At 43.3% G+C, this 25,413-nt stretch overlaps 1 long non-coding RNA gene across 3 annotated transcripts in view; it reads right to left on the bottom strand.

The window, feature by feature from the left end:
• LOC140906016 (uncharacterized) overlaps nucleotides 1-23,508 on the bottom strand; it is a 181,953-nt gene extending 158,445 nt beyond the window's left edge. For all 3 annotated transcript variants that reach the window (XR_012157025.1, XR_012157024.1, XR_012157026.1), the window contains exons 1-2: nucleotides 22,957-23,508; nucleotides 17,735-18,118 (exon numbers count right to left, since the gene is read on the bottom strand). This is a non-coding gene — a long non-coding RNA (uncharacterized lncRNA). The remainder of the gene's footprint in view (nucleotides 1-17,734; nucleotides 18,119-22,956) is intronic.
• Between the last annotated feature and the right edge of the window lie 1,905 nt (nucleotides 23,509-25,413).

Below are 25,413 nucleotides of genomic sequence, written 5' to 3' on the forward strand. Positions count from 1 at the left end.
GTTCCTTCCAAAATCTGAGAGGGACGAGGTGTGGAGCATGCTTTCATAAGTCTTAAAAGAGCAACACTCCAATGTGGAAACTACAGAACCCAAACCATCAAAAAAGAAAATCAGCCTTCTGCTGGTGACATCTGACTCAGATGATGAAAATGAACATGCATCGGTCTGCACTGCTTTGGATCGTTATTGAGCAGAACCTGTCATCATCATGGACGCATGTCCTCTGGAATGGTGGTTAATGCAGGAAGGGACATATGAATCGTTAGTGCATCTGGCACGTAAATAATTTGTAAGGCCGGCTACAACAGTGCCATGCGAACGCCTGTTCTCACTCTCAGGTGACATTGTAAACAAGAAGCGGGCAGCATTATCTCCTGCAAATGTAAACAAACTTGTTTGTCTGAGTGACTGATTGAACAGGAAGTAGGACTGAGTGGACTTGTACGCTCTAAAATTCTACATATGTACATAAAATTGTACATAATTCTACATTTGTAAGTTCAACTTTCATGATAAAGAGAAAAGGAGTACTTGTGGCACCTTAGAGACTAACCAATTTATTTGAGCATAAGCTTTTGTGAGCTACAGCTCAAAATAAATTGGTTAGTCTCTAAGGTGCCACAAGTACTCCTTTTCTTTTTGCGAATACAGACTAACACGGCTGTTACTCTGAAACATGATAAAGAGATTGCACTACAGTACTTTGTGAGGTGAATTGAAAAATACTATTTATTTTGTTTTTTCAGCACAAATATTTGTAATAAAAAATATAAAGTGAGCACTGTATACTTTGTATTCTGTATTGTAATTGAATTCTACATTTTCAAATATAATAACATCCAAAATATTTAAATAAATGGTATTCTATTATTGTTTAATCGTGCCATTCATCACGATTAATTTTTTTAATCATGCGATTAATCGCAATAAAAAAAATTTTAAATCGCTCGACAGCCCTATTTTTTTGACATCCACACAACACATCCAAACCACTTGAGCCTTCTTTCTCGAATCACTGTCTCTGCAGTCTGCTTGCCAGTCCTTTGTATCACATCAGCATTGTTTACTTTATCCCACCAGCAGACACCAAATATTTTTTGCAAACATCTCTGATGGAATGCATTGTTTCGTTAACTTGGCCTACGCAAACTCTCTGGTGGAGATGCCAGAGCCATGCTTCCCCCATATTCTGCAGAGCTCCAGGAGATACGGTACTAGTGAACATTTTACATGACGAGTTTGCCTTTTGTTCTGCTCCTAGAATGTTCCCACAGATGGCAATTTCCTCAATTTTATTTGAAATTACAGGTTTTTACACTACCTTTTCCTCTCTCTATAGATGAATTGTGAACAGTTTGCTACGAATATTCTATATGCCAACACTCAGGTTATGGTTGGTCATACAATTCACACATTAGCATTTATTTTCCTGTTTGGAGAAGCATAAATCTTATAAACAGGAGGAAGTTTTAGAGAGACCCCGGAAGCTTTGGATTGCCTAGGGAGAAGCAGCAGATAAAATAGGATTCTGGGATTTTAGACAGACCATTTTAAGACTTTCCCTTCCAGGTCACCCAGGCCTTGCCTGCAGCATACTCCTTTTTAAGTTAGGCTACTGTAAGATTTGCTGGCTAGATATGAATCTTATTGTTAATTTCCTCTGATCCCATTCATTAGAAGTAGTTGCGTGCATGCATGGTCTTCCTCATGGAGGGTGAAGTCACACCCCTGATTGGCTTGCTTAATAGCCTCTGTTCCAGGGCTCTGGCAAAGTTTTAAAATAGCGTCTCCCTGTTGTATTAATATATTGTCCCATCCCTTATAAAATATACCATTTCTATTGCAAATAATGGAGTGAGATTAAAATTTGCTTTCTGTAAGCATTATGTGAATAAATCTCGACTGCTTGAATGTTCACAGCCAGTGAATCCACAGGTGAAGCAAGTTCATTTTAGCAACTACAGAAGAGATTATGTTCACCCAGTTCTCTAGTAACCGAATGCACCGCCAACAACCCTAAAGTACACATTGCACAGTTCTATTTGTTGCAGAACTGAATAATCTCCATCAGTGCATGAATAAGATACAGCCACACAGAGCTGGTTGAACTATTTGGTGCAAATAATTTTAGAGATTTTTACCTTCGTTGTTCGCATTTTTTAAAAAAACAAACAAAACAAAACAAACTTGTTCTTTATTCATAGCTGTTTGTGCAAACTTTTTTGTCAAACATATTTTAATCTATTGATTTTTTTTGAACTGTTAATAGGCAGCAGGTTTAAAACAAACTTTTTGCCCAGCGGAGGGCAACGAAAATGATTAGGGGGCTGGGGCACATGACTTATGAGGAGAGGCTGAGGGAACTGGGCTTATTTAATCTGCAGAAGAGAAGAGTGAGGGGGGATTCAATAGCAACCTTCAACCACCTGAAGGGAGGTTTCAAAGAGGATGGAGCTAGGCTGTTCTTAGTGGTGGCAGATGACAGAACAAGGAGCAATGGTCTCAAGTTGCAGTGGGGAAGGTCTAGGTTGGATATTAGGAAACACTATTTTACTAGGAGGGGGTGAAGCACTGGAATGGGTTATCTATGGAGGTGATGCAATCTCCATCCTTAGAAGTTTTTAAGGCCTGGCTTGACAAAGCCCTGGCTGGGATGATGTAGTTGGGATTGGTCCTGCTTTGAGCAGGGAGTTGGACTAGATGACCTCCTGAACTTTCTTCCAACCCTAATCTTCTATGATTCTATGAAACTTAACACAACACACAGTCAACCTGTGGAACTCATTGCCAGGGGACGTTGTGAAGGCCAAAACTATCACTGGGTTCAAAAAAGAAAGAATTAGATAAATTCATGGAGGATAGGTACATCAATGGCTATTAGCTAAGATAGTGAGGGATGCAACCACATGCTCTGGGTGTCCCTAAACCTCTGCTAACAGAAGCTGGGACTGGATGACAAGGGATGGATCACTCAAAAATTGCTTTGTTCTGTTCATTCTCTCTGAAGCATCTGGCACTGGCAACTGTTGGAAGACAGGATACTGGGCTAGATGGACCATTGGTCTGACCAGTATGGCCGTTCTTATGTTAACTGCATCCATTTGCTAATATTGTTACTGTAACCTGGTGACAGACAGATTCCCTGTATCAGAATGCCTGGCTCTCCTAGGCTTAGGGGCTATGAAACCCTAAGATTTAGAGCAGTTACTGTTGAGTCACACTGGCACCTCCTCTGCCTTAATACTATTAGTTAACACAAGGGCCACAGGTGTTCTGTATTCTCCATGTCACACACACGGGCAATCGGTAGTATTGCAATGTTCCACAGGGTCTTTTTAAAAGTAAAGAACATGCAGCTGACCTTCCTTACTTCTCCCGTGTTCCCATTTGGAAAGGCCAAAGCTGCCCAGAGCGCAGGTAGTAGGAAAGTTCTGTTGCGGCTGAAGAACTGAAGCCTGGCTTCTCTGGGCACGTGTGCCAAAGCGGTAGAAAGTAAAGGAGCCCACTGGCTGGAAGTATAGCAAGCGAAGGGGGAGAAGAGTCATCCAAATGAAAACAATAAAGTAGCTTCATTGCAAGTTAAGGAAATGTTCTGAGTCAGTTTTAGACTGAAAAGTCTGGTAAGGAGTCAATTTATTCATATGGTTCTGTGACCTATTCTGTGTAAACGGGGTGGGAGGTGTTAGAATTAGATGCACCCATTCTATATTCAGGTAGTGTCTCCTATGAAGATATTTAAGCAGATAAGCAAACCTGGATCACCATGAGTGAAAATGGTGATCATTGTAAGAGGTAGATAAATAGATCATTAGTCTGCTTTCTCTTTGTTTCTCTCAGCAAGGAGAGAGACGTCCTTGAGATCGTGGTGTTGCCAACATATTCTTCTCTATGAAACACTTCACCAGTTTTATTACAGTAATATCTCTTTTGCTTTCCAACTCAATTTTTTTAAGAGATGTGCTGAAATAAGTGTGATATGTGGCAGCATCTAGTTTTAATTTACATAATCAATGCTGACTTGCAGAGGAATCAGTTCATATAGGCAGAGGACAACAACAAATGTACTGTAGTAACAAGATTTTAGTGGGCAGAAATAAGAACATCATCTTTCTAATTTTGTTTTCCCAGCATACTAAAGCACAGGGTCTTTTTATGTTGAATGATGCCTCTAAAGCATGTAAGAAGAGCTCTGTGTAAGCTCAAAAGCTTGTCTCTCACCAACAGAGACTGGTCCAATAGAAGATGTTCCTTCACCCACCTTGTCTCATCAAAAAGTGTTATGTAATTTATGGACACCTCTAACACCGAGTCATAAAACAAGGGAACATCAGCCAAGACCAATTAGCAATGAGAGAAGCTAAATGCAGGTTAAGCTGAACAAGTGGAATTTTATTAAACCCTGTGCACAACTCTGACCATGTGGCTGAGTTGCTTCTAGCCTATCACCCCACATCCTTGTTCCATGGGTGATCAGTAAATAATAGTCCCTCCAGGAAACATGGGCACTCTCTCTTCAGTGCCACTAATCTTTATACGTTCCCCAGCAGGAGGAGAGAAATCCCAGCCCTCCCAACCAGGGCAGAAGGTCTTGCATCCCCCTCCAAGCATCTGGGCCCAGATCCATGAAGGTATTTAGGTTCCTAACTTCCACTGAAATCGCCAAAAATAAAGAGCCTAATACCATTGTGTGGGCCTGTAAGAGTGTGGGCAGTCCCTGCATAGCCCATGGTGGTACTCTCGTAATTTCCCTGACTGAGGCAGCTTTTGGTTCAATTTAACAGCCCGGGGCAAGGAGAAGTCAACATACACTTCTACAAATCACGTGTAGGGTTTCAGGAGAGGAGTAATTACAGTACAACGTTTATAAGGTCCTCACCTCAGTGCCCTCATTAAGCTCCCAAACTTAAAGTTCACAAACAAAGTCTCTAGTTAGGCCAGTCTCCTAGACCCTGCAAGGAAAACCACCACCTGCTACATCCTGCATGATTCTACTCCCAAGTCGTCACTAACTTGTTCAACTTCATCCTCCTGTCTATATAGCCCAGCCCTAGGGTGAGGCAGGGCCTCTTGATGGCACACCAGGATATCCCAGCTGCAGCCTCCAGCCTGCCCCTCAAAGGGGTAGTATACAGTGGCCTCTGTTCCCTCTCTCTCTCTCTCTCCGGCAGCCTGCCATATCCTTTTCCCAAACACTTGTGCAAGGAGAGGTAAAGGAAAGCTAGTTAACCCTTTGTGTATATGGCAGTATGTAGTTCTCCTGCATGCTGTCAAACATCTCCCCCACATAAAGCATAGCACATAGTACACGGTGGTGGGAGTCACGCCCTTTCTCCCCCTCTCCTACCTCTTGCAGTATTCAGATGTGCTGCCCTATAGGTATATCATGAAGGAATATGGCTGTAGAGCCCAGTGATCCTAGTTCTAGTATCTTTGATGGCCTGCAGGAAGATGTGCAAGACCAGGGTCAGAGGTAGCGTGACCAGATAGAAAATGTGAAAAATTGGAACAGGAAGTGGGGTGGTAATAGGCACCTATATAAGAAAAAGCCCCAAATATCAGGACTGTCCCTATAAAATCGGGACATCTGGTCAACCTAGTCAGAGGAATTATTAGAAGGTGGTAGCTGGGACTATCACCCATTTCATGGCTAGACGCTCTTTCTAGTATGGAGTTCTCCTGAGAACAGAGCTTCCGTACCACTTACCTCCTCTGACAGGACTGCTCCAAGCTCCACTTCACAGATAGCTGTTTATAGGATAGATACTTAGCAGAAGTCAGTAGAGTTTACTGGACAGGAGACTTATGGTCTCCCCAAAAGCATCTGTTCCTATCAGTTTCCAGGGGGCTTTGTTGTGAGGTCCATCAAGAGACAAACTATATGGTCTTGTATATTTTATATATATTATACCTGCACTTTTTCCTAACCATTTTTGAGTTACTGTGTATAAGAATAACAAGTTTATAGCAGAGAAGGAGCAGCATTAGCTTGAGGTTGCAGGGTGCCCTGGAGTAGATAACGGTGCCTGAGAGTAAAAAGGAAGGAGGTTTGGGGGCAGACAGAGGTTACTTGAGGCATCAAGACAGCGAGAGAGGATAGAGAAGCCCCACTCTTAAAAGAAATCTGAATTTAATGAAACAATTGAACAAAGCCTGGAGTCTCCTTCACTTCCCACAATGGTTGATTGGATCTGAGCAATATGTAGCTTGGCTGTATTACACATATTGTCATTTAAAATTAAATGATAACTTGGAAGCAATCAATTACTGTATGATTGTATTGGTATTTACAATGAGTTACATCGTCGCCTCATAATAGAAATACAGCTTAATGGACCTGCTCCAACTCTTGTTGGAGAGAATGGATCAAGGCCCATGTTTCCTTAATGCAGCAAATACAACTAGTACCCAGTCCTGTAGGCCAGTGGCTCTCAACCTTTCCAGACTACTGTACCCCTTTTACAAGTCTGATTTGTCTTGCGTATCCCCAAGTTTCACCTCACTTAAAAACTACTTACAAAATCAGACACAAAAATACAAAAAAAAGTGTCACAGCACGCTATTACCGAAAAATTGGTTATTTTTTCATGTTTACCATGTAATTATAAAATAAATAAATTGGAATAGAAATATTGTGCTTACATTTCAGCGTATAGTATATAAAGCAGTATAAACAAGTTGTTGTCTGTATGAAATTTCAATTTGTACTGATTTCACTAGTGCTTTTTACGTAGCCTGTTGTAAAACTAGGCAAATTTCTAGATGAGTTGATGTACCCCTGGAAAACCTTTGTGTACCCCTGGTTGAGAACCACTGCTGTAGGCCAAACTGAAATGGGAGTAATTTTCATAATTATGACAGGACTGAGGCCTAATCCTGTATGAGTGGCTTGAACTTCCACTGAATTCAGTGGGCATCGAGGGAGCTCAGTGTCTTGCATAATTGGCCCCTGAATGAACAATATGTTGCCTTTACAAGTTTACACGGGACCAGATTGTGTCTCCGGCTTCACTTTTGTGGAGAGGTGTAGAAAGCTCCCTTACATCTCTGCATTGGCTAAGCCCCGATCATGAGGCTGGAACACTTCCTCCCACACGTGCGTGCGTGGGGAATGGGCAGGAATGCCAGCAAAGCCCAGGCTCTGCCAGGGGAATTAACATGCATGACATATGGGGCTGGGGAAGACTGCTTTCCCCACACCTTCCACAGCAAGGGGGAAAACCAGGAGCCAGGTTGTGACTGAATCACAATCTCATCCCTGGTCTCCTCCTTCCTCATGGCTTGCAGAAAAGCACAACTGAGCCCATGTGTGCATAGGGGTGTGTGTATACACACACGCATACACAGCTCTACAAGCTCCTTTTAAAAAAAGTAAGAAAATATTTAAAATCAGAAAATAGTATATTGTAATAAAGTCTTGACATTTTCAAATGAGAACTCTTGACCTTTGCAATACTCACAATATAAATTGTTTTCCTAAAGTAAACGTTCCAACAGAAATAGATCCTAGGAATACATAAACATACCATCGGTATTTAAGCCTGACATTTAGGACCAGAATCTGATGGCAGATGCTATGGGTCTAGTAAACTCTGACAGCCTTTTGCATGTGGGGACAGATGTTAATCTTGTGAAAAAAGGGATGATGCACGTTGCATGTCTGAGATTAAACAAGTTTGAGAGCAGAATTTGACACTTTTACATGGCACAATTCCCATGGACTTCAAAGAGTACTATATCCATTTAACCAAGAGCAGAGTTTGGTTCTAACTAAGTATCTAGGCTTTTGCTACCAATTTTAATGCCATGAAATTGGAACTGACATTTTGAAATCATTACAGTAGCTGAAAACTTGAACCTTTGTCTTTGCTACCAAATGTATTCCCAGCATATGGCCAAGTCAAAAAACTAATATTACATCCCTTAGTGAATGAAAAGTGCTCTGAAGAGGAGTTGTAATAACTTTATTATTATTTCCATATTTTTGCCCACTGTTGCTCTGATATTGAAACAATGTGTGTCAAATCTAAAGCATTACCTCATGCATTCCATTTCACACTAGGCCCGGTTACCATGTGCTGCTGCTGTTCTGTTTGTCTATGGTTTTCGGATTATTTTTTAAAGACAGTTTATCAGTATCGTAAATATGGTGGCAAGGGTATCTGGACACAGCTGTACAAGGCACTGCATTCTTGAGGAGAGACTGTGACTTGAATTACATGCCTCCCTAGGGGAGAAAGAATTTGAGTGGAGCCTTGACTTTGTCCTGGAGCCAGCCCAGAGGGTGGTGTCTGTGTGTGCACAGATGGGGGCATCACAGCTTCTGCTAGTACAAGGCAGCAGCAAATCAACATGTCCCACACATCATAGCAAGGGGTCAGCAGGAGGGAGTTGTGGCTTTGAGGGTTGTCTGAAGAACAATGCCTTTTGGGGGTGGTGCTGCTTCTGCCTCACCCTTTGTTCATGGCTGTGCTTAAAAGTGCAGTCTAGCATTAGTGATGGTTAGATTCAGAAGTGACAAGGCTAGCACAGACAAGTTGTACACTTGGATCTGGCAGACAACTCAAGAGCCACATGCTCTACTCCAGTGGGTTCTCAACCAGGAGTCCAGCATTCCCAGGGGGGACGTGAGCAGGTTTCAGGGGGCCCATCAAGTAGGACCAGCGCTAGACTCACTGGGGTCCAGGGCAGAAAGCCTAAGCCCTGTTGTGCAGGGCTGAAGGCTAGGGCCCTGAGCCCCACCACACAGGGCTGAAGCGGAAGCCTGAGCAGCTTAGCTTCACAGGGGCCCCGGTGGCATTGGGCCCCAGACAATTGCCCTGCTTGCTACTCCCTAACATTGGCTTTTAGATGCAGAAAACAGTTGTTGTGGCACAGGTGGGCCATGGAGTTTTTATAGCATGGTGGGGGCTCAGAAGGAAAAAGGTTGAGAACCCTTGGTCTGCTTTCACTCGTGTCTGCACAGAAAGGGAGCAATGGACTCCCCAGATAGCCAAACCTTTAAGAGCTGCTTCATCACATTGTCCTCTCTAGACTTGTGATCTAGCCCCTGGGGTCATGACCATAGTTTCCATTGTAACCTGGTATAGATAGGAACAATGAGGGCAGATGACACAGACCTCACAGACTTGGAGCCCCCTCCCTACTCCACCCACCTCTGAAACCCTCCATTCCCTCTGCCCAGCAATGGCAGCCCAAATGCTGTGTGTGACACCGTGCTCCTCCTGACTAGTGGACAACCAGTCCCAAGCCCAACCCCCATCCCCAGTCTGTTACCATAAATGCTGTGGTGCTGCTTCTGTAAGCAGAGTGCACAGGAGGGGATCTAGAACATAGGGGAAAGGCACACAATATGCTCTCCCACCACCATGTAGTTGCCTCTATTCTGCCTGACCCAAAGGGTGTGGGGTAGCCAGATGGATCCTGGGAAACAGCTACTTCATGCAGGATGCTCTCCTGTTAGGGCCCAATTCAAAGCTCACTGAAATAACAGGCTTTGATTTCAATAAGTTTTTAATCAAGCCCTTAGAGCAGCAGAATTTGCTGTTTTATATCAAATTCTGTTCCGGTTAGGGGACTTTGGTGGGGGGAGGGTAGGGAGGCAAAAGGGGTGAGAAGATGTTTTGCCTTTTCCCTCTGTGCATGTTTCTGCTCCCTTCTACATTACTGTATGTAAGGGAGAAAGGAACATAAGGACCAAATTGCTAAATGGAGGAAGACTTTGCTCCTTCAGATGTATTAAAGTCAGGGGGGTTGCATGCAGATAATGGAGGGCAGAATTTGGCTCAAAGTTTTCTCTCTTCGTGAGATATTATTTCTGATTTGTATCTGCCTTTATAACAGCTGGAATCATTATTTGCAGTAGATGGTTGAGAGATATGACACATAATAAGCTAAAATGAGTAGTGATGTTAATTCGATACCATCAAAGATGAGGCTCATCGAAATCCCATTATAGTCCACAAAAGCAGCCCTGAGATTGCTGAGAGAGTCTTGAATATATTTTGTCTAAGTGCACACATCACTCAGCATAACATTCTCAACCCACTATTGTACAGGTGTAGTCTTCTCTGCTCCCAGTTGCATTCAGCCAGACCCTCAGCTGGTGTAGCTCTCTTGATTTCAGTAGCTCTACAACAACTTACTTCAGCAAAGTATCTGACTATTTGTTATGGCCTGGCTGCCTTGAATTTTATTTTACTGCCTAAGCTAGCTCCAGCAATGAGGAGGCTGGTAATGACCCTAAATAGCATAGGTAAAAATTCACTTATCTTTGGTCCAGTTTCCAAGGCTGCAGCTTCTATGCGGCTCTAGAGCGCTTAGGGTCTATAAGCTGAAAGTCAGATGGGTATATTTATTATGATTTTCAGATGCAGGATCTGCATGTGCCCACATGTGTACCCCTATCTCCACAACATGCCATGCAGGGATAATACATCTAAAGAGAAGGCAAGACTGGAGTCAGGGATAATTTTTCCTCCAGCATCCCCATGACAACTCTCACCACTGGAATGACAACTAGGCATTTATTGATAGATTGCGTTGTCCATGTAGCTAGGGCACCCCGTTCTCAGTGGTATTCATGTGGCTCAGGGAAAGGCAAGGGGCAGTTTTAGTGAAGCAGGTTTCTGAATGTTTATTATATTAAAAAAAATTAGTCTTGCAGAACTGATTTTTCAGTCAGGTCACCATCAGCTGTAAGCTAGGTATGTGCACACCTATCCAAGATCAGGCTAAACTCCCATGGACAGCAGATTTGGTCAATTATTTCTTTTTAATTTGAAGACTTGCATTGTGGGCTCACTACACTCTGCTACTCTGACAGTCATCAAATGGTTGCAAGCAAACAAAACGCGAGCGAGATGTTAAGGGTGCTACAGGTTCTGATTAACCCTGCTGGAGAGACTGCAAGATGCATTGCAGGGACGGATGTAGAAATATGCAGTAGAGCCTCACTAATTGAGATGTTTGTGTGATGAGACTAGTAGGTCTTTAAATACAGAATTAGTAATAAAAGGTCACATTTTGGTATACAAATATACTACAGCACAACTGCCACCATATCTAGTACAGTCTAGGCATAAAACAATGACATTTGTCATGCTCTAGTCACGTAGTATAATTTACAATACCATAGCCTCACTTTAAGAGTTGATTGTTAGATTTCCACAGTTGCAGTTTGCCTACTGGTTAATACTAAAAATTAAAGAGGTTCTTTTGTATAATCTGTATCCTCAAGTAAACCTCCTGTTTAGTGCCAGAGTGCTGAGGTCTGCCCTTGGAAGCACACAGCTGGCTCCCATTTCAGTCAGTAATATTGCACATGCACCCTCAAGGGCAGAGTGTGGCCCAAGACAGGGAAGCTGAAGTGTGTGAAAAAAATTTGGTCAGCCATAGAGTTATTTGCATTATTTGGAAGCACCAGTAACAACTCCATTGTTAGAGGCTGAATTGCTGTTTTAGTTGCAAAATGGAACCCAGCCTTCTTATATATGAAAAATACTCATATTCTCCAAACTTACAGCATTTTGAGTCTTGAAGTCTTTAAACCATGATTTGAGGACTTCAATAGCTCAGACATAGGTGAGAGGTTTATTGCAGGAGAGGATGGGTGAGATTCTGTGGCCTGCATTGTGCAGGAGGTCAGACTAGATGATCATAATGGTCCCTTCTGACCTTAATATCTATGAGTACAGAATGAACATGTGGTGAATTTACAAGTAAATCTGTTAGAGTGAAAATTAAAGATCGTGTCCTTTAAGATGTTTAGCATTTGTGTCAGTCTACTCCACTGAGATCATTTCGGACAACAGATTCTTCAAACTTTTCCTTGTAATTAAAGTTGAAATCTTGTGCATAGGCTATACTTGAAGAAATTATGCTGTAATAAGTTATTATGAATTGTAATTAATTGTTATTATACAGACTACTGATGGTGTCAACAGCTCAGTTCCATGGCTCCATATTAGCTTGGGCATCAAGTGCTTGAAAAGCTACCCATAGTATTGCTGCCTGAGCAGCACTGCTCAGAGAACTGAAGTAGGAGCAGAGGCGGATCATTTAAAGTGAGGGGCTGGCCTCTTACCACCACTTCTTCATAAATTATAGATTCCTAGGTCAGAAGGGACTATTGTGATCATCTTTCTAGTCTGACCTCCTGTATAATACAGGCCATAGAACTCTCCCAAAGTTATTCCTAGAGCAGATCTTTCAGAAAAAAAAAATCCAATCCTGATTTTAAAATTATCAGGGATGAAGAATCCATGATCATTGGTAAATTGTTCCAAGGGTTAATTACCCTCACTATTAAAAAAATTACACTATTTCTAATTGAACTGCTTAGCTTCAATTTACAAATATGGGATCATGTTATACCTCTCTCTGCTAGACTGAAGAGCTCGTTATCAAATACTTGTTCATCATGTAGGTACTTATAGACTGTGACCAAGTCACCCCTTAACCTTCTATTTGTTAAGCTTAATAGATTGAGATCCTTTAATCACCATAAGGCATGTTTGCTAATCCTTTCATCATTCTCATAACTCTTCACTGAACCTTCTCCAATTTATCAACATCCTTCTTGAATTGTGAACACCAGAATGAGGCAGTGTTCCAACAGCACTTGTACCAGTGCCAAATACAGAGGTGAAAAAACCCTCTCTACCGTACTTCTACTCAGTATTCTCCTGTTTATGTATCCAAGGATCACATTAACCCTTTGGCCACAGAGTCACACTGGGAGCTCATTCTATGCTGATTTTCCACTATGACCCCCCAAATCTTGTTCAGAGTCCCTGCCTGCCAGGTTAGAGTCTCCCATCCTGTAAGCACAGCCTGCATTCTTTGTTCCTAGAGGTATACATTTAGCCCTATTAAAATGCATAGTTTGCTTGCACTGCTATTTTACATGGTGTTGATCTCTGTAACAGCCCTCTAAATGCAAGACTCACCAGTACTCTTTAACCATTTTGCACTGCACCAATGATACAAGACAGTTATAAGCAAGTCTTAACTGTCCAGTGTGCTCCAGCTGCTTTTCGCTGCTCTGGTCTATCAGTGAATATGCCCTTTAAAGCTCCAGATGAGGTATTTAAAGTATATTTCATAACTTCAAGCCATTAGCAATAGTGCATGGTAGCATTCTATTTGAGTCTTAGTGTTTATGTATAACATTTAATAATTTATAAAAGCTAAGAAAACTGCAAGACAAAAGCCTATGTTAATATGGAGCTAAGGTTGAAAACTCATGCCAGCAATTTAAGGGTTAAAACACATTACAGGGCCCCCCGATTATCCCAAAACCAGGCATTACAAATCCAGGAAATTCAGAGTTAAGGTTATACTTGAAAGAAATCTAAATGTGTTAAGGTAAGAAACATACAGTTAAGGCTCCCAGACAATCTTAACTTTGCTCTGTCATGACAACACGAGTCTAAAAAAAAAAGTTAATCCAGAGGTTTCCAAACTGTGGGATATACCCCCTGGGTGGAAGAGGCACAAAGGAACATTCAGGGGGCACGGTGGGATTAGACTAGCCCCCACAGGGGTCAAGGAGGGAGCGCCATCCAGCCCCGCTCTACTCCTAGCTCTGCTCTGGCCCCGGGTCCAGGCCCTGCCCCCAGACCCAGGCCCTGGCCTGGCCACGGCCCCGCTCCTGGCCTGGCCACGGCCCTGCCCCCAGCTGTGGTCCTGCTCCTGGCCCCAACCCCGGCTCCACTCCCAACCCCAGCCCCAGCTGTAGCCCCGCTCCCAGCCCCGGTTCCAGGGGGCAGGCGAAGAGAGGGTGGACGGGGTAAAGGAGGGCATGAGGTAAAAATTGTGGGACCATTGACAATCTAATGCAAGACCACAAAACACTAACATGCCTTATCCTCATTGTATGGTTATTGCACTGTATCTCCACCAGGAAGAGTTAAGTTTGTTTGGAAGCCTTAACTGCGCTTAACCCATTTGAATTTCTTCCAAGTGTAACTAATTCTGAATTTCCTGGGTTTGTAATGCTTGGTTTTGGGATAGTCGGGACAACTCTGGAACAATTTTTACTCTTGAATTATTAATATTAACACTCCATCTCATCATGTGTGGTCTTAGAATTCTTCAAGGTCTGAGGAACTAGGTACTTATTCAATGATAATGCACCACAGCGTCCACGAGGTTAAATCTTCTTCATCCCATGGTTTTTTAGAATATAATAATCAATGATATTCTGCATGATTTCAGTTGATCTGTGATATGCTGCAATTTCCAGAAAATAATCTTTATTAGAAATATTGCCTGAGGTCAGTGTTCAAGACCTACTGGATGTTTCACATAGCCATTACCAGTGTGTAAATCTGTACACAGATCAGTCAGCCTTCATCTCAGCAAAGAAATGAGTCTGCTAGTACCTACCTCTACCCCTCTAGTGACTTTTGTGCAACCTCTGATGCCACCTGATGAAACATGGGCACACTCTGTGGCTCTAGATATACATAAGTATTTTTTTATAGAACCAGAATGTGGCAGCCCCCTTACGGGTGCTCAAAAGAAAGGAGGGCACAAGGAACATTCCTCTCTTGCATCTCCTGTGCAGGAGTCATCCACACTTGCAGTCCTCACACTCACTTGAAGAGGCAGAAAGAGTTCAGTCTAACAGTTTTCCCAGAGCTGCTTCTGGGAAAGTTGCGCTGCACCTTCCCCAAATGCAGGCTATACCAATAATCACTAGAACCAGTGGAAACGGAGCTCAGTCACGTGACAGGGCTCTTGTCCCCAGTCACTTCTCTGGGGCTGCATTACAAAGATCCATGCCAATCACATAAGAGAGGTCAGCATCTGTTGACACCAGTGGCTAATGGTACATTGGCTTCTGCCTAATGGGCACAATTGATCATTTATTTATTTATTTATTCATTCATTCAAAGAATCCAAACAGCTCTTCACTAACCTCTATCTATACAGTTGAGGACTTCCTTTCCATATAGCTTTAGATGCTGTTACAAGCCGTTTAACAAAAAAGGATAAAAAAAAATCTAGGTAAACTGCCCATACCAACACACCAGTGCTCCCTGATAAAAACTGAAACATCCCTGCACAAACCATTCTTTGTATTTCAACCTGCTCCCTTAACAAACAAAAAAAACCTGGAAGAGAGCCTTGCAGTGTGGTATGAGAGTTAACAGGCTTTGGTTCTGACCAGCCAAGTGGGGCAAGTGAGCTTTAGAGCTGAGGAGCCTCAATGGAGGATGGCCTGCCAGCAGCCTTTTACACCAGAAGGTTTTTACTTTGAATTCTGGTATTACTTTACACACAGAGAGGAACAGTCTCACAAGGTTCCGTACCACATAAGACTTCTTAGGTCAAAACAAACCCCTTCAATTCCACCAACCAACAGGCTGCCAATGCAGATCCCAGAGCAGCAGTGACGATAAGCCAACTGCACAGCATATAGTACTGGGACAAGAGCTTGACCTTTGACTCCTGACACACAGGCTGCTCCGTAGAGAGCTAAAGGGGTAGTTTTACCAGAAGAGATCATCTAAATGCACCCGGGTATGTGATATATTGCATCCTGTAGTGGTTTTCTCAGACAAAAGCTAGTACCGTATACACAGACTTTGCCACATGCCCTGAAAATTCAAAGACAGCTACTAAATATGAAGAAACTAGCTACAAAAGATACTAAGGTGTATTTTGAGGTTTTAATTACCCATTAATGAGTTATCCTGATAAAGGCTCATTGCATCTGAAACACTGGCTATTCTGATACTTCCATGTAAGCACAGTGCCTCGGGTTTGTAAAAGTATTTTAAATTAACAATTAGAGGTACTCAGTACATCTATGTCGGATGTACAGCTCCCCAAATCCTGCCTTTAGCAAGCTCTGGGTAATGCATAAATCCTGATGGATTCTTCAGGGGCCATCTCTGCTGCGGCTGTACCAGGGTCCTGGTTTGGAACAAGGAGCGGGTCTACCCAAAATATGAAAGTAATACAAATATTACACCAGCCAAGAGGTTCTATCACCCTCCTTTTGGACCTGGGTATAGGGGAAGGAGAAAGAGGGCATTAGAAAATAATGCAATTAAAAATAAACTGTTTACTGGGTGGGACGGTTGGAGCTTATTCCCTATAAAAGCCAGAAGCCTTTATGACAAGCGATGATTCCTCAGTTTCTTCTGTGCCTCCATCTCTGAGAAGTGCAGTGATTAAAGCTGACACCTTTCCAGGAGCAACTGTCCTCTGCTGCCAGTTACAGTTTCATGATCTGTGCTCAGCCGCTTTTCATTACTGCCCCAAAGGATTATTTGTTTCCTTCTATTTTGGTGGCAGTTGGGGACTGCAGGCATCTAAGTAGTATGCACCCTCCCTGACCCTGCCTGGCTCCAATTCCAAGGCTCACAACAAGATCATTTCTTCTTTACCTCTTTGAGACTTAGACTCCAAATGTGAACAACTCGCTCCTCCGTTCCTGCCCACCTCTTTCCTATACACAGTACAGGTAGGGGGTTGTGTTTTTGTTTTTTTAGAATCTTTCATGCAACCCACATCTCGACATGGCCTCCAGAGTTGAATAATAAAGGGCAGCAGCCAACATATAATGGAAATCCCTGAGAGCATTGGTATAAAGGCCACTGTATGAGAAATACATTTAAGCCCTTATTCATAGAAGGCTGGTAACTGAGAGTTAAGGGAGACGCAAGAGAGAAGAGATGTAATTTAAAATGAGAGTTGAAGAGAGCATTAGTGAGGCACAATATGTACAATCTCATCCTCCACTCCACAGAGTGCACGGACCATGGGCTGCAAAATGACTTGCAAACGGGCACATAAGGCCTGGTGATAGAGCTGGGAGAACAACTTTTTTTTTTTTTGGTTCCCTGGCAATTCCCAAAAGACTTTTTTTTTTTTTTGGATCAAACTGAAAAAGATTGGATCAAAAGAAATAAATCTGTTTCAGGCTGAATGAAGTGTTTCACAGAGATATTTCCAAAATGAAAATTTGGGTTTTGACCATTTTACATTTTTTTAAAAATAAAATGAAAAGGAATTTTGAAACAAAAATCTGTTTCCACCCGCCCCTGCCCCAAAATCAAAGCATTTTTTTCAGATTTTTTGTTTAAAAAGGGGTTTTCTTCTACTGAACCAATTTGGCAAAACATACATGAATTTGCAAAATATTTTGGTGTCACCCAATCTGCATTTTTCTCTCACACACAAAAAAAGCTTTGGCCAAAATATTTTGCCCAGTTCTACATTGCACACAGTATAAATAATGAAGACCTGCTGTATGGGAGGAGGGGAACAGGACAATGGTGTCCACACCTCATGAAGCTATGTTCCCAGAGGCCCTTTCCACAGCAGCACAGAAAACGTTTGGGGAGTAAAGATGGGGCTCATCGGTACAGAGTCACTGGCCAAATCCCTCCCTTACGTACAGTAGAGAGCTCAGTGAACCACAGAGTCATTTTAGGTCATAACAGACTCCAGGTGTTTCCAATTTCCCTTGGTTTCAAACAAGCCCATTCGGGCATGGCCCAGAGCAGATTTGTTCCTTAATAGCAAGAAAGAAACGGTGGTCAAAAGCAGCAATTTTATCTGTGTGAACTTTCACATGTGAAAGCTGAAGTTTCATACAATTCATCAAAAGGGAAACTATCTTTTTTCTACTTACACAGTGTTCAGGACAGGGACTGTCTCTTACTGGGTGTTCACCCAATACTTAACAAGGGGGTCTCTGATTCTGGGTACAGCTTACCTCCCTGGCCAAACATAGGCCTTTGGCTTGGTTTCCCTCCTTTGCTTGGCCAGGGACTCACTCTGCTGGTGGTAGGGCGAACTTAATTTAGCCTTTTAACTCAATGAAGGAAGGAAGGAATGGACTTGCCCAGAATCCAAACAAAAGACATCTCCTAAGGGCTTCAAAAGCCTTCATCCCTTGATTGCAGGGCTGTCCACAGCTGAGGCACAGGGGAACCTCTCATGTCCTTTTACCACAGACACCACCTTGCCGCCCTAATGAAGCGGATATATACTCCAGCCAACCTCAAACTTCCCTCCAGCTTGCTTCCTATACCGGCTGACTTGCCTGCAAAGTCTTCTACTTCAGTCCCACCATAGGCACATCTTCATCTGAGAGCAACTGAAAGAAAAGCAAAACAACAGCTTCAGTTGAGAGCACGGGTCTGTAAGATAGGAGCACACTAGATCCTGTTCTAGTTCTGGGTATTGCTCAACTCCACTATCTTCCCAGACTGATAAGAAAAGGAACAAGATACTTCCTTCTGGCAAGACCAAAGCACTCTACTCCCAAGCTCTTCCTGAACCCAGCTGGAAACACTTCCCTCAATTAGCAAGCACAGCATGTTGCCGGGGAAGGCACTCCCTTTTGCTGGGAATTAACCCCTCCCCTGCCTAATCCACAGTGAGCTATGTTAACCTCATCACAGGGCTTCTTGGTGCAACTTTAATACAAATCAAAAATACACACCAACGCTACTAATATTTTTTTGTTTTTTCTGTGGAGAAAAGTTTTTAGCTAAAAAAAGGTTTAACCTTCTGTGTTCTATCCCTCTAAGGTACTTATGTGGCTTCATTAACCACAGCATTGAGGCACCTCCCAATCTTTAATGTATTTCTCCTCACAAACACCCCTATGCAGGAAGGAAGTACTATTATGCCCATTCACAGATGGGGAGACAGAGAGAGACTAAAAGACTTAACCAAGGAATCTAGGGTAGAGGAGGGACTTGAACTGCTGTTTCTTAAGCACCCTTAAGAACCCACTCCACTGGAACATCCTTCCTATTTGCTTGCTAAATCTTTATTTACAAACTTCTATGTCATTCAGCCACCATGTATGGAACCACCTCTGAGACAGGAATGCTGTTTCCCTGTAGCAGCAGCTAATGGGAATGGAGCTATCTGCATGAATCAAGTACCTCCTCCCTGGACAGTGAGTGCACTACACTAATGTCATTCTCAGTCCGTGGTAGAGTGTGGACTGAGCAGCCTCTATTATTTGTTTCTGGCAGCACCCACAATGTACTAAGTGTAGGAATGTAGGCCTGGCCTGAAATGAGCAATTAAACATGGGGGAGGCCTGATTTCTTGGAAGACAGGAGAAAGGAGGTACATTGATTAGCAGGCTGAAAACAGAATATTTGTGCTAACTAACTTAAGTAAATCGGTCAATAAGCTAAGAGACAGAACGTCTGAGCGAGCCAGGATAAGAGGGAAAACAGCCAGGGAACCATTTACAAACAAACAATAAACAAAATAAGTCAAGAATGTAAAGATGAGGTTAAGCTTAGGTTGAGCACGGACAGTGCAAAAATGTGTAATGCAATGTATAGCAAATGCACTGAACCGTGTAAGTCTATATGAAAAAAAAGGTGTGCTGCCTAACTCTGGATGTGTGGTACACCCTATGCCTACCCCCTACGCTTGAGCGTGATCAATTCGGCATAGCTTTGCTGTTATGACAGATAATGAAACCTAAGTGATGAGACTGGAGTCAAGCTGAGTTCTTGGGGAATCAAGTGGAAAAATGTCTTGGGGGAATTCCAACACTAAGCACTGCATGAACACTAAAGAAGGCACAATTCCTGACTCACAGAGCTTACCACCTAAGGCTCTAATCATGGAGACACTTACACATGTGCTTCACTTTGCTTCCCTGGATGTGGAGTAAATGTGTGCAAGTGTTAATCAGTGTTCCCAACTCTTGCAAATTTATCCCAAGTAATGTGATTTCAGCCCCTGCTGGAGCCAGTCTTGTAATGTTCAAGAAGTTCCAATCTTCATGTGTTTTTTGAATTGTCCAGGGGAAAACCACTCTGACTGGTTGCCTTCCTCACTCCCTTGGTGAACAACAACCAGTCACAGCTACTGCAGAAGTCAGGTGGAGCACTCTCCACATCTCCTCAGGAGCTGAGACAATTTTTTGGATAGGAGTGGGGGATGAGGGAGCAACAGATACCATTTCCAAAAGGGAGAGTGGGGACAGAAAGACCCCAAACAAATTGGGTTTGTGGCTGCTTTGTGTCACCAAAATGGCACAGAGCAATTAAAGTGTACCAATGACTCTACTGACTGGGTCTTCTGCTGTGTCAAATGTGCTGTCAGTACTTAGCACATATTCATCAATAACTATTTGCTCTTTCTTTCATTGGGAGGGGGATTGTGTGAGGAGAAAGAGAAGAAAGAACTTTCCATTTGAGGATGTGGCTCTTTGCCTCTCTGACTCAATCCCTATCTTGAGCATGCTTTTGCTTTTTCATTCTCCCTCAACGCACTCCTACGCTATATCCATTCCAGACCTTTCTGCATCAGTGGATTTGTTATTTTTCCCTTAGTTGAGTTCTCAGACATCACATACAGTGGTTTGGTTTGGTTTAATTTTAATTGCATTTCTTTAAAAACTTAAAAAGTTAGGCTTATCACTGCTTGCACGTGGGGAGTCGGTCTTGGATGACTGAGCTGATGCTAGATGGTTTCCAAGCAACTTCAGTAAGCCACTGATCAGCAGTTCAATATAAAACAACACAACAAGCCAAACAAAACAATGAGTTGCAACTGAACACGAAACCAGTTTTGATTAATTCATAAGGGTTATATGAGGTCTTTTGTAAGGTTAACACTGTTTCACTCTAATGGAGAGAGACGTTGGCTCTGGTGAGCCTGAATCTTTCGCATAAGACATTTAATATGTGTGTTTATGCAGATGATATAAATAACATTTGTATGATAAGTGGCCTGTCGCACCATGTCAGTGTGATGAACACTCCACGATAACAAAAATGCCACAACTCAAGAGTTCCAGGAATACCAGCCAAGGAGCCTTAATATATTCAAGAGCTGGAATGATTTAGATTTTACTCCTGGTTTTATTCCCATTCCATATGACCCTTGCAATGGATCTATCAATTAATTATATCAGTTTCCTAAGGATTGGTAGTGGCGCAAAAAGCAGTGTTCCTGGAAGAATGTTAATTTTTATTGTTTCTCTTCTACCTAGTAAAGGTAAGAGCAGGACATCCTGTCTGTTTAAATTATACTTTAGATTTGCTATAATTTTTGAATCTCAGGACACGCAGTCTCAGCAAGCAACACAGGCAAATCAGGATGAGGATGGGACCACCTTTATTACCAGTAACATTCCCTCTTCCAAAATCATCACCAGTTCATTGAATTACAAAGGTCTATGGCCAAATTCTACTCCACTGCAACTGGCATGAGAGACAAATTTAGCCCTCAGTGCTTGAACTAAAAAAGTATTGCTGGTATGCTCCAACTTTTCAAACCTTTTCCCCCAACCAGCAGCAGTGAGGAGTTATGGATATGGCATATACGGCCACATTCAAGTTCTGGGTGGGCAAAAAGTGGATTTTAGGGGTACACAAGATGCAGGGCCAGATTCTGATGCTGAATTCACTGGTGTAAATAAAGTGTAACTGTAGAAATCAGAGGATTTGCACTTCTTTGACTGAGATTAGAATCCAGCTGCTCTACTTATATATTACTGAATTCTGAAGAACGTGCATTGCACAGAAAACTACTAACAAGTAATATTTTAAAGACAGAGGGTCTGATACACCACTACATTTCTCCGAAGGTGCCCCAGGCTCAGTAAATGGACGACTGCCTCCTGTAAAAGTGAAGGGATTGTAGTTAATATGTTTTGATATATGGTAAGAGTCACAATGGAACCTGATCTTAATGATAGCTGAGAATGTACGGTTATTCTCCCCCGCCACCCACCATTGCCCAATGCATTTTAACATACTTAGTGGGAAAATGTCATTTATCCTGCTGTTCTTTTTAAATCTCCTCTACTAATGTCCCTTTCCATCTCAGGGATTTGAAGTAATAAGCTGCTCAAGAGTCACACTCATGGCTTATTGGATCCCCAGAACCCTTTCAGGATCATCTGTTAATTTTTTCACTGGTCCCATCTACAAATTGCAGTTTAGAAACTACCATCGAGGAGGATTTCAGCGTAAAGCTCTACCTAATTATTCATGACAGGACAGAATGAGGAGCTGCAAGTAGAACTACTGTATTAGTTCATCTCTTAAATTACAAATAATTAGTCAAAGGAGATTAAGATGGAATACTTTTTAAACGTTTCTGTGTGAATTTTAGACTTGTAAAAGCTGAGGATTTCACCTGGTGCAGACACACCAAATTTTGCTGAACCAGAATCCAGAGAGCATGACAGCATGCTTTCGTGGCTTTTTTAAAATAATGTATTTTATGTTGGGATGGACTCACGCCACAATCCCAAATCCAAACATCCCCAAACTTTTGGAAGCCCTAAAGATCCAAATCCTATTCTCTACACTGAGCCTACATCTAATTTTGTGTGTACTTTTACAGTGCTTTTCCCTGTGGCTTGATCTTGATGTAATTCTAGCTTTGTGAGGAAGTTACAGTACGAGGTAAGTAGTTGGACTAGACTTCCTCCAGGAATCTGGTGGTGGGGATGGAGACGCCTGGACAGATTATAGAGATGCTGTAAAGGACAAATCAAGAGGATCTGGTAACAGCTTGTACATGAGAGATGGGGGAAGAAGAAAAAGAGGTTGTGAGTAGAACCAGGGAGATGGGGAGCATAGCCAGATTTTCAATAATGCTGAAGTCAAGATGGCTAGAGATGAAAGATGAGGACATCATTTTTCACTGTATTGAGTATGACTTGGTGGTGGGACAGCCAGGCCTATTGACAGAGGAATAGTTACATTGCACCCTCTGTTCAAAACAGAATGTCAGGCATACATAGCCGAGGTGCGATCTGATCAGCTGAGCTAATACTTAGAATCATAGAACCTCAGGGCTGGAAGGGACCTCAGGAGGCCATCTAGTCCAGTCCCCAGCTAAACCATCCCAGCCAGGGCTTTGTCAAGCCTGATCTTAAAAACCTCAAAGGAAGGAGATTCCACCACCTCCCTAGGTAACGCATTCCAGTGCTTCACTTACCTTAGCAGACAGTGGCCTTGTCTGTATGTGAGAGAATTTATTCCAGCTGCAATGTCTGTATCTTCAACATTTTAATTTTCAATCATGAATCAATCTCACTACAGCCAGCCTGTTAAAGTTTTCTGCACATCATTTCTATTGCTCCAGTCTAATTGGCAGGGCCTTCCTTACCTATACGCAAAGCGCGCAGCTGCGCAGAGCACCAGGAAATTTAGGGCACCACATTTGCAGCTGCCTGCTGCTCCAACTCTTCCCCAGGCCCCCCTGAAGATTGCAGCCAGGCCCGGCCCTGCACTCACGGCGCGGGAAGTGGAGCGACCCGGTCCCAGCCTGCTCCGCTCCCCTGGCTTCCAGCTGCGTCGCCAGCGAGTGCGGTTTCCCCCTCCCCCGAAGCCGGGGAGCGGGCAGGAGCTGGCTCCAGGCCTCCACGGGGGTAAGGGGGGCTGTGTGGGGCCCCAGGCCTCCGTGGGGGACGGGGGCTGGCCAGTTCCGGCGGGAAGTGGAGTGACCCGGCCCCTGCCTGCTCCGCTCCGGAGTGACCCGGCCCCTGCCTGCTCCGCTCCCGAGCGGAGCAGGCTGGGGCCGGGTCACTCCACTTCCCGCCGGAACTGGCCAGCCCCCGTCCCCCACGGAGGCCTGGGGCCAGCCCCCCTCGTGGAGGACTGTGGGGCTGCGTAAGGCACCAAAATAGCTAGGGACGGCCCTGCTAACTGGACAGTATACTTCTTTTCATTCCTTTATGTACTAAGCAGACTAAAACTTATAATCTGTAATGAGAGTTTGTGTGAAATATCACTGACAGATGCTTTGACAAACTACACCTCAAAGGTCGGCAAAGTACTCGAGGCCAATTTACCAGTGTGACCATCCCATCAGCGTAGCACCGTCTGGTGTGATTTTCTGTGAAGTATTGATCAAGAACATAGGCAAGAGGGGAATTTCCTTAATAATACAAATATCGATTGATCAGCTATCTTCTTGAGAGGACTTTTCAAGCTACCATGAGAATCCTGTGTAAATATTGAAAGTGAAGGAAAGATGCAGTTAACCAGCATAAGAAATAAATTAATTTTAAAATATAAAATGTTAAATTCTGTTCTGTTACACAGATACTCTGGAGTAGCTCCACTAAAGCCAATAAAGTTATTCCAGATTTATACCATTATAAGTGAGAGCAGAATTTTGCCCATTACACTAAACAAAGAAGGCCACATTCTCTTTTATAGTAACGTCCCTTGACACAGCTAATGTCAAGGGACCTTAGTGTAAATGAGAATCTGGTCACATCTAATAGAGAGGTGTGATGGGGTGTACAAATCCCACACTAAGCAACAAGGGGGTAAGGGATCATTTTGGGTTCACAAAAAGAAAAGGAGTACCTGTGGCACCTTAGAGACTAACCAATTTATTTGAGCATAAGCTTTCGTGAGCTACAGCTCACTTCATCGGATGCATACTGTGGAAAGTGTAGAAGATCTTTTTATATACACACAAAACATGAAAAAAATACCTCCTCCCACCCCACTCTCCTGCTGGTAATAGCTTATCTAAAGTGACCACTCTCCTTACAATGTGTATGATAATCAAGGTGGGCCATTTCCAGCACAGATCCAGGGTTTAACAAGAACGTCGGGGCGGGGGGGGGGGGGGAGGAAAAAACAAGGGGAAATAGCTTACCTTGCATAATAACTTAGCCACTCCCAGTCTCTATTCAAGCCTAAGTTAATTGTATCAAATTTGGGTTCAGCCAGTCCTGCCGTGCCACACCTGCAGCAAATGCTCCATCTACTGGGAGAATGAAAAGGCAGATAAGTAGACCCTTTGGGTGGCAGAGCTCGAGGTGAGCAGACCTGCAGAGTAGAGGTGCAACGCAAGGCAAGGCAAGGCAAGGCTCTGACACGGCTCTGACACTGCTGCCGAAAGGGGCCCTCCTTGAAAAAAGGGAGGACTCACCCTGGAGACAACCAGAGAGGGAAGTATCCTTGGACATGGGCAACTCCCTCTTATTTCTTTTGGTTTGGATTTCCCCACCAGGCGAAGGCCTTGGACTGAGCTGACCCCAGGAGCAGGAGATGAGAGAAAGAGGCCCAGGCCCAGGGAGGGCAGCATTAAGTAGCCTTGGTTGCCAGATTACTGGTAGCCCAAAGGGCCCTGGGTTGGAGCCTGGTGGAGTGGGAGGGACTGGGCTCCCCTTTCTACAACCCCCTTGGCAGTCTGGAGTTGTGGCTATGACTACTAGGCCATGCTTCCCAACCAGACCATGAGTGAAGACCATTACAAGAGATCATGAATTTTAAGGTCAGAAGGGACCATGTGATTCACTAGTCTGACCTACAACTTTATTTCTAGTATTCAAGTTTAGTGCTTGATTGAAAGGTTTGAGTGGCCTCACCATTTTGCTAATGGCTTAGCAGGTGTCCGATTTCCACAGTCCCTGTGAATGGCGAGTCTCTTGCC

Source organism: Lepidochelys kempii, chromosome 2, assembly GCF_965140265.1.
Source record: "Lepidochelys kempii isolate rLepKem1 chromosome 2, rLepKem1.hap2, whole genome shotgun sequence".
In the NCBI taxonomy this organism is placed as follows: domain Eukaryota; kingdom Metazoa; phylum Chordata; order Testudines; family Cheloniidae; genus Lepidochelys; species Lepidochelys kempii.